This window comes from Rhinolophus hipposideros (genome assembly GCF_964194185.1).
Source record: "Rhinolophus hipposideros genome assembly, chromosome: 3".
NCBI lineage: Eukaryota > Metazoa > Chordata > Mammalia > Chiroptera > Rhinolophidae > Rhinolophus > Rhinolophus hipposideros.
The window spans coordinates 51,341,118-51,350,769 of NC_138049.1; positions in this window are offsets into that span (position 1 = coordinate 51,341,118).

The window sequence follows — 9,652 nt, forward strand, 5'->3', positions numbered from 1 at the left end:
ACAATAAGTAATACTGTATTAGAATTTGACCTACTGTGTCACAAATTAAAAATATATATCATTAGGGAAAATATTCCTAATAAACAAGTATAACTATATTCTGTACAGAAAGAAACATGTGATCAGTAACAAAAAATATAATTATAAAATATTTTGACAAAATTTAACACATGGCAACTCAATAGTGGTGATCAAACATACTAGTTATATCAACAAATGTAAATGGACTTAATGCACCTAATAAAGTAAAACAATTTTTTAATATTATTTGTTTGCCTGGATAGTTCTCTTTTTTACAATTATTAAAATGACCCTGTTACATTACATTAAAAAAAACAATTCAAAACTATTATATTCACTTGGAATGATTTAAAATTTGCCCTGGCCAAAAAAAAAAAAAAAAATTGCTTCAGAAAATTAATAGTTTTTTTTCCTGATATGAATTACAATTCAGAACTTCACTGAAACCCCTTCACTATAATTGCCAGACATTGAGATGATAAAACCAAAAATCTTGACTCCTCATTAGCATCTTCTTTGTTTGATTACTTATGTAATTTAAGATAAAAAGTAATTTTGCTATTTCTCTGTTTGCTGAAAGTTCTTAATATCTACAACTTAGCTATAATTCACCAATAAGCCCACCAAGAAAATAACTAGGCAACTGTGTTTTATATATCTGAGTAGATCTGCCTCAGAGTACTATTATTTTGACTTTGTATGACATTAGACACCTAAATACTTCACCCAAATCCTATTCCTAAAAAACATACATTGCATATTTGGGATACTGCATTAAAAATTTGTACCAAAAAAGAAAAATGCAGCATCCAAAAAGAGCTTGAGAAGAAGGAAATTTATTTATGAAAATATTCAAGGAACAATTTGTTTTTTTTGACAAGTGATTGCACCATAGGTATATTCTCTTCCTGTTATAACAATACTGTTATCAAATATGTACCATCTACCTTTATTTATACAGCAAATACCCAAGGAAGTTACTTTGTTTATCAGGAAATACATAGAACAAATACATTTTTCAACCTCTGCTTAAAGTTTGAATCTCTGGTGAACAGCTTGCTCATTTCTAGAGTGAACATGTCACAATACTATGAATATCAGTGGAGTGATTCTGACATTTGGTTGATAAGGTTAGACTTAAAATATATTTACAGAAATTCTATTTAGCTAATATGTAGCTCTTCACAACCTTTATCAATTTCAAACATACTTGGTTTTCTCATGCATAAAACTTACCGGAATGTTTGCCAAGAAAAGCAATTCTAAATGGGAGGAAAAATTGGTAAAGAATACTGTTACTGATGTTTCATGAAAAGCTGAGATGAAACAGAAAATCAAAGACAATATGATAAATTCTCATTTTATTTATCTACATTTATTTCACAGCAAATGTCTTATGCAAATATACACAATTATCATCATTTTTTACACACTGGTTATATATTTTTGTTAATATTCCCTCCTTGGTCTTCAGCATTTCTACTTCCTATATTTCCAAAAACTTACTAAAAAAGTACTTCTCTTATCTGTAATGTATTATCTCTACATCTGTAAAAGTGTTAAATTATATGGAAAACTTTTTCTGTCCTAAGTATTATTCTACCTATTTATATTCATCAAACACAGTAATTACATATCAACAGATAATTAAGTTCTAGTTCAATTACAAAGTTTAAATATTTTAGAATTCAAGTTATTTATATTGAGTTACCATGTATTAAATTTTATACAGGTTTTGCTTCAATTTAAAATGTAAATTGTTTTAAGTTTTAAAAAAGCAGTATTTTTTTTCTAATATAGACTTCAGTTATTACATTAACTCATTTGAATTACAATATTAAAATAGACTAAGGTCTTTTGCGTTTTTTTTAAATACTCTGAAATTGTAAAACTCCTCGAAGAAAACATAGAAGAAAGCTTCATGACATTCTTGGCAATGATTTTTTAAAATTACATCAAAACACAAGTAACGGAAGCAAAAATAGACAATGGGACCACATTAAACTTAAACACTTCTGCCCAGCAAAAGAAACCCTGATAAGGGGTTAATATTCAAAATTTATCAGGAACTTTTGTAACTCAATAACAAAAAACAACCTAATTCAAAAATAAGCAAAGGAAATATATATATATATATATATATATATATATATATATATATATATATATATATATATACACATACCGCGATACCAAAAAATGTATACAAGTGGACACTTTGGTCAACCTTGCTCAAGTAGTAGTTCGTCATAATCAGAAGTATCTGGGCATTGATGGTAACCACTTTGAGCACTTCTTGTAATTGCAGAAGTCAAACGTGACTTGTATTCATCTTTTCCTACCAGTATATATTGAGTATTACAACATTAATACAGTTTTCCTTACTTAAAATGTGTATGCATTTTGGCACTATATATATATATTTTGGCATTTGATACATATAAATTGAAACCCTTGTACACTGTTGGTGGGAATGATAAGTGGTGCAGCCACTATTAGAAACAGTACAGAGGTTCCTTAAAAATTAGAAATAGAAAACCATGTGATAAAGCAACCCCACTCCTGGCCTTCATTTTATAAGTCTGTATTATATTGCTGGTTCCTAATTTTGCTGAACTAATCCAACATAATTTTCCTAACATCCCAGTGGTATAAAATATAATTTTAAGTTGGAATATATACCTGCAGTGAAAGACTCTTTGCTCCCTTCCTGCAGGATCAGACTTCCTAGTATCAGAATGATGAATATCACCAACTCACTCTGGGTGGTGGGCACACAATGTGATATACAGATGATATATTATAGAATTGAACACCTATGCAATTTTACTAATCATTGTCACCCCAATAAGTTTAATTAAAAAAAAATTTAAACAATGGTGAGTATCGTAGTGTATTGCTAAAATATTGTTGGCTAATAGAATAACCATATGCCTAAATCCTTAAAAGTGAATTTTGGAGCAGTTGGGGTGAAGATATTAACTAAGAAGCTCTATCTATTACAAAAGCTATTCATTGACAGTATTTTAGGTAATATGATAATGTATCATTTGAAGATAAGTCCCAGGGCAACCTTTAGAATTTTTTAAATGACCTCCTTGATATTTCTTTTCTAATAGGCCAATATGAAACTTTTCTCACAAGTTAATTATAACCCATGACCTGAACAATTTCAACTGAACTTTCACTGAATTTCCTTTGTGTTTGGCAGTAAGAAAAAAAAAAAAAAATAGAGGATGCTTTGATCTTCTCAATCATAACACAGAAGAATCTATGCTAATAACACTCCAATTTCTCTCTTTCTCTCTCGCTCTCTCTCTAGTTTTTGGATCTTAATGCCTTTATTTATACTTGAGTTTTATCAATAAATTGTTGCTTTTGAATCATTTGCCAAAGGGTAAAAATTATTTATCATGGAACACAAATTAAATAAACTTTAAAGTTATTTTTATTTTAATTTTTAATTAACGTTTAGTAAGAGCAGAAAATAATGATTTGTATCAATAGACAGAACTAGTTACCTATATTGTTTTAGTGTCAGAAACAAAACATATTTCCAAATTAATACCTTATGAAAAAGATAAAAATCATTATGGAATGTAAAGTAAGAGAAAGGGGGAATAAATATTTACTGTGTATTTATGAAATGTCTAATTTGTGTCAAATTCTATGAGCTACAGATTTTGAATTTTTACAGATATAGCAAATGAGAATATTGTTATTTGTCCAGGCACTCAGCTAGTTATTGTTCTAAAGTTTGACTCTTACTCCCAGATGTCTTCCCTCTAATTTATTGCATTAGTTTTGTAAACATGATAAAATAGATGCAGTAAAGAATAGTACTTTGGAAATGCCTTCCTGAGCTGACATGCATTTAGAGATAGATACATTTAACTTCCCTATTTTTTTTCTTTAAAACCCAGAACAAGTTATTTAACTTCTCTCTCTTATCTGCAAAATGGTGTTCTGTATGGTAGTAATAAACAGGAATGTTATTGGGAGAAAATGCAATAATTCATTTAAATCACTTAGCATTATCTCCTGACAGGGCTCTGTTAATGTTAGATGTTAATAGTATGCTTGTTGTTACAATTTATCATTACCGTTATTGTTGTTATTAGAATTAATGCTTGACAAAATTCATGAAAATGATAGAAAAGATCTGTTATATAGCTCCAGTAGCTTTGAATCGCTTTCTCTCAGCTTCATTTATTATTTCATGCATTCACAAGCTTCTTTCTCATTTAATCATTTGTCAAGTATTTCTTAGAAACCCATTTTGTGTAAGGCAGTGTGCTACACATTAGTGGACCTAGAAGAAAATTGGGATTCTCTTCCCTCAAAGGTTTTATTCTCCACTGAAAGAGAAATGAAAATAATACTACTTTTGTGAGATATGTAATAACAGAGTTAATCTCTAAATAGTACTAGGGGAAGTCAAAGACAATACTTTAAGTTCAAAGCTTAGGATTTGGGGAAAGTCTCCCAGAAGTGACCGATTTAAATTGGGCTAAAATGTGAGTAGTCAAGCACTGAGTGGAATGAGGGTGTTAAGTGTGGTCTAAATAGAAAGACAAGTACCATATGATCTCACTTATATGCAGAATCTAAAGAAAAGAATAAGTGAATGAACTAATCAGAAACAGTTTTGGGGAAAAAAAGGAAAAACTGAGAGTTGTTAGATGGGCGGGGGGGGGGAGGGATAAGGGGAAAGGTGAAGGGATTAGGAAACAGTTGGTAACCACAAGATGGCCTCAGGGTTTTTGAAAATTAACTTGGGGAATGTAATCAATAATGTTGTAAATATTTTGTTGGGTATCCGATGGACACGTGTCCCATTTGGGAGACCACCTCAGGGATACTGTAGATGCTTGATCATGGCATTGTACACCAGAAGCTAAACAATAATGAATGCCAACTGTAATTTTATACATATAATGTGATGACTCGGTACGAGGTCAGAGGGATAGTGGATGGGGGGGAGGGGGGTTCACAGTGTGAGGGATATAAATGATGAATGTCTAAGTAAGTAAGTAAGTAAGTAAGTAAGTAAGTAAGTAAGTAAATAAATAAATAAATAAATAAATAAATAAATAAATAAATAAATAGAAGCATCAGACTACTCATATCCCCCGAAAAAGAGGAAAGCATGAGAAGTGCTGAGAAGGGCAAGTTGACTGTGGCAGGATGTGTATGAAGCAAATGTGTATAAGGGTGTGAAGCTAAACTGAAGCATTTAATGTGCAAAACACTTATTTAAAAGTGCTCTTCGGATTAGCACTTATGGAAGGCAAGACAAAGAAGTAAGATTTAGCAGTCAAGTTTCAATATCACAATGAAGGCCTCAGCCAATCTCACAGGGAGTTTTCGAGTAAAGACAGCTTTTCAAAATTGTCATGAGTTAGGGAAGGGGCCTATGCCTCTTACTTCCCATAGTGATCAGTCATTGGATGCAGGCTCCCCTGGAAGTGTGACCTTGGGCATCATAACTTTCTTTGGTAGAGAACTAACTGCTGAGGGCTATCTTGGAAGCTCTTTGAGTACCTGGCTAAATAAATCTTTCATTTCTGAAGGGAGATCTAGGTGAAGCACCACAGTGTCATTACAATGTCCTGAAAAATTACTGTTGGTCACTGAAAAATTTTAATCAGTGAAGTGATAGTATTTCAGTCTTGCATTTCCTTCCTGTTGTGTTCAAAATGAATGGATGAGGGCAATGTTTGCATGCTGCAGGGGACATTCAGACTGCACTTTATGGTTATACAGCCTTCACTCTATATTTAAATCTGCCTACTAATAACTACCTACCTATGCTACTAAAGTATATCAACTACATGTACTACTACCTAATTGTAACCGCCTATACTACTAAAAAGTTTATCCCTCTACTTTCATTTTTTGCTTCTATTGCCATGGTTGCCACTGAAGCAGTCCTCTTGTTTCCACTCTTGCCCTCTATAATCCCTTCCCCACCTGGCAGCCAGATCAGAGCTGTTATACCATAAATGACATAATGCAGTGCTGTTGCTTAAAGCTTTCCGATGACTTCCCAATCTACTCAGAATAAGATCCAAAGTCGGAGTCCTACCACCTTATTTGTTGAAATAATCTCCCCTAATATCTGGTTTTGAGCCAATTTATATATTCTAAAATAGATTTTAACAGGAGATTCAGGCAATGTGCTAAAAGTACATGAGATAATTTGTGTTTGATGAGGAAAATACTCCTGAGTAAGTGAATTCATCTACCCCAATTCTTCTTAGGGTTGGCTTGTAGACTGTTTAAAAAGCTGTATTTTAACAATGTCCAGAAATTGACCACTCTTTAATGATATATTTGCTCATTTTATATAAAAATGAAGACATATTTGATCAACTTATATAATTAGCATATCAATAAGAAATTTTATGGATTTTTCAGTATCTTATAACAATATAAAACAAGCTCTTTTTCATATAGCTGCCACAATTTACAATTTAGAACAATACTTCTTTAATATAAATTGTATTTAGAATGCTTTCCAAGTCATGTGAACTTTTTACACATTATTAGTACTTAATATCTTTCAGAAACTGTATTAAATGCTCCTTATGAATAAACATACTTTTCTCGCAGCAAACATAGTCGGTAAATAACTAAATTTATTCAGAATTAAGGTTTCCCAGTTCATGGGTGACAGAGAGGATTGAAATCATGTATGCCACTGTCGAGCTTATGCCCTTGCTATTTAGGTAAGCAATTGGACATTACGTCTCATATTTCAGAAGAGCTAAGAGTGGCTCATTGTACTGAACTTCTGCTGAATACTACTCTTGTTTTAATTTTTACTTCAAACACAGAAATTTAACTGGTATTTCCTAAAATTTCTATATTCTATTTGTATATGATTTTAGATTTTTTTCATAATTTAAAATAAAGTTTGTGAAATTAGTAAAATAGGAATATAAATGTCAAGATTACAATATTGAAATGTAACATAAAATGATAGTTTATGTTACTGCTTCACTTGTTTGTGTTGAGGATACGGGCTTGACTACATCTAATAATGTGAGAATATGGAGTTTGTCATTATCTGTGAATATAGTTAAGTATTGCCATTGAAACGACTTTCATTAAGAAAACTTTAATAAAATACCACCCTAAAAATAATGCTACATTTTTTTCAGGTAGTATTGACTTAAGTCAAATAATATTTGATATTCAGGAATATTTTAGTATGTAATGAAATTCAAAATTAGTCATACTTTAGAATATCATCTTGCATTTCAGAGTTGAATAATAAATAGCACTTGTTTCAGTTCCAATTTATGATATAGTAATTTTATGAAGATTGCTTGTAGATAGTAAAACTGGTATTACATATTCCAAGTGTTATTTTATTCAGAAAACTGATGAAATCTAAATATTATTTCTGTTTAAGATGACCTAGATTAAAAGGGAAAAAATGAGTTATTTATTTAACACCTTGACTTCTAAAATATATTCACCTTCTTGTATTCTTTTTAAATAACCCAGCAACTAGTTTAGAATTACAGGAAATGGTTTACATTCTTTTGTACATAAAGAAATTCAAATTTAGAAGGATTAAGAAGTTTATGAAGAAATTTAATGAACTTAATTTAAACAATTTAATAAATCTGAAGGTCACAGGTTGATTTATTTTAAAGAGTCAGTCTTTGGAATTAGTTAAATGTATGTTTGAGTCCTGCTTCTGCCATTTACTAGCTTTGTCACCTTGGACAAGTTATTTAAATTTCTGGAACTTCAATTTCATTATCTATAAAATGAGGGTAATATCTATATTGACAATTCTTATGAAGAGTACAGATGGCATATATCTTTCTTAAAACAATACTTGATATACAGTTGATACCATGTTTCCCCTAAAAATAAGACCTATTGGGACCATCAGCTCTAATGTGTCTTTTGGAGCAAAAATTAATATAAGACTGGGTCTTACATTAGATTATATAAGAACTAGTCTTATATTATATTATGTTATGTTTTATGATATTATATTATGTTATATTGTATTTTACCGTACATTATTATATTATATTATTATATATTATTATATTATATTATATTATATTAGTATATTATATTATATTATATTTTATATATTGTTATATTATATTTGGTATTATATTATATTATATTATACCCAGTCTTATATTAAAATAAGATTAGATCTTATATTATTTTTGCTACAAAAGAAGAAGTAGAGCTGATGGTCTGGCTAGGTCTTATTTTCAGAGAAACATGGTATGTATTGATGACAAGGTCACAAAACTCCTAAGTAAGTAAAAGGAGTTCAAACATTCAGAGACTTAGAATTCAAGCCGAAAGATCTTTCTACTAAGCACTTTTAAAGATACCTATCAGAAACTAATTTCTTTCTTTATAATAGCCATTTGTTTAGATTTAGGCAAGTATGTTTGAATTAATCAAAATACAGGACTATCACAAAAAGTACATAACATATAATACCTAGTTACATAGGAAAATAACTTATCTGATGATATCATAAAAACATTAACATCTTTGTATAAATTTCACTTTTTTATCTCAAGTATCTCAGTGCTCTCCAAGATAATTCTTCAATATAATTTAGCTGAGGTTCTTGTATGTGTAAATGTGTCTCAGTTACACATGATTGTGGAGTGTTTATAAAACATATATGACAATTTTTATCTTATGCTTTTACAGGCAGGAAAAATAACATATGTGGTCTGACAATTAAATTCACGAACTCACCTTAAAAAAGTGCTACATATCTCATTACTGAATATCACTATGGTCACCTTTAAAATACTCCCCTTGGGAAGCTATGCACTGATGCCAGTGCCTAGTCCACCCTTCAAAGCTATTTTAGAACTCTTTTTCTGGAATGGCCATCAGAGCTGTAGTCCTATTACACTTGATGTCCTGAATGTCATCAAAATATCTTCCTTTCAATATTTCCTTTATCTTCGGGTAAAGAATGAAGTCAATGGGGGCAGATCAGGTGAGTAGAGAGACTGTTCCAATACAGTTATTTGTTTTCCTGCTAAAAACACCCTCACAGACAGTGCCATGTGAGCCAGTGCATTGCGATGATGCAAGAGCCATGGATTGTTGGCGAAAAGTTCAGGTCGTCTAACTTTTTCATGAAGACTTTTCAGCACTTCCAAACAGTAAACTTGGTTAACTATTTGTCCAGTTGGTACAAATTTATAATGAATAATCCCTTTGATACCAAAAAAAGTTAGCAAAATCATTTTGACTCTTGATTTGGATTGACAGAACTTTTATGGTTGTGGAGACTTGGCTGTCTTCCGTTGTGCACTTTCATGGTTTGTTTCAGGATCCTATTGGTACACCCATGTTTCATCACCAGTGATAACACAGTCCAAAACATTGTCTTGCCTCTCGAAAAAGTCTTGGCAAACTTTGACTCTCCTTCCTTTTGTTCAATGGTGAGCTTCTTCTTTTTTTTTTGCAAACACCTTTCTCATACCAATATTTTCAGTTAAGATTTTTCTAACTATTTCTCTATCAATGTTTACTTGGTCTGCTATGCTTCTCACAGTCAGCCGATGATTCTGATGCACAATTCAATGAATTTTTGCAAAGTTTTCATCAGTTCTGC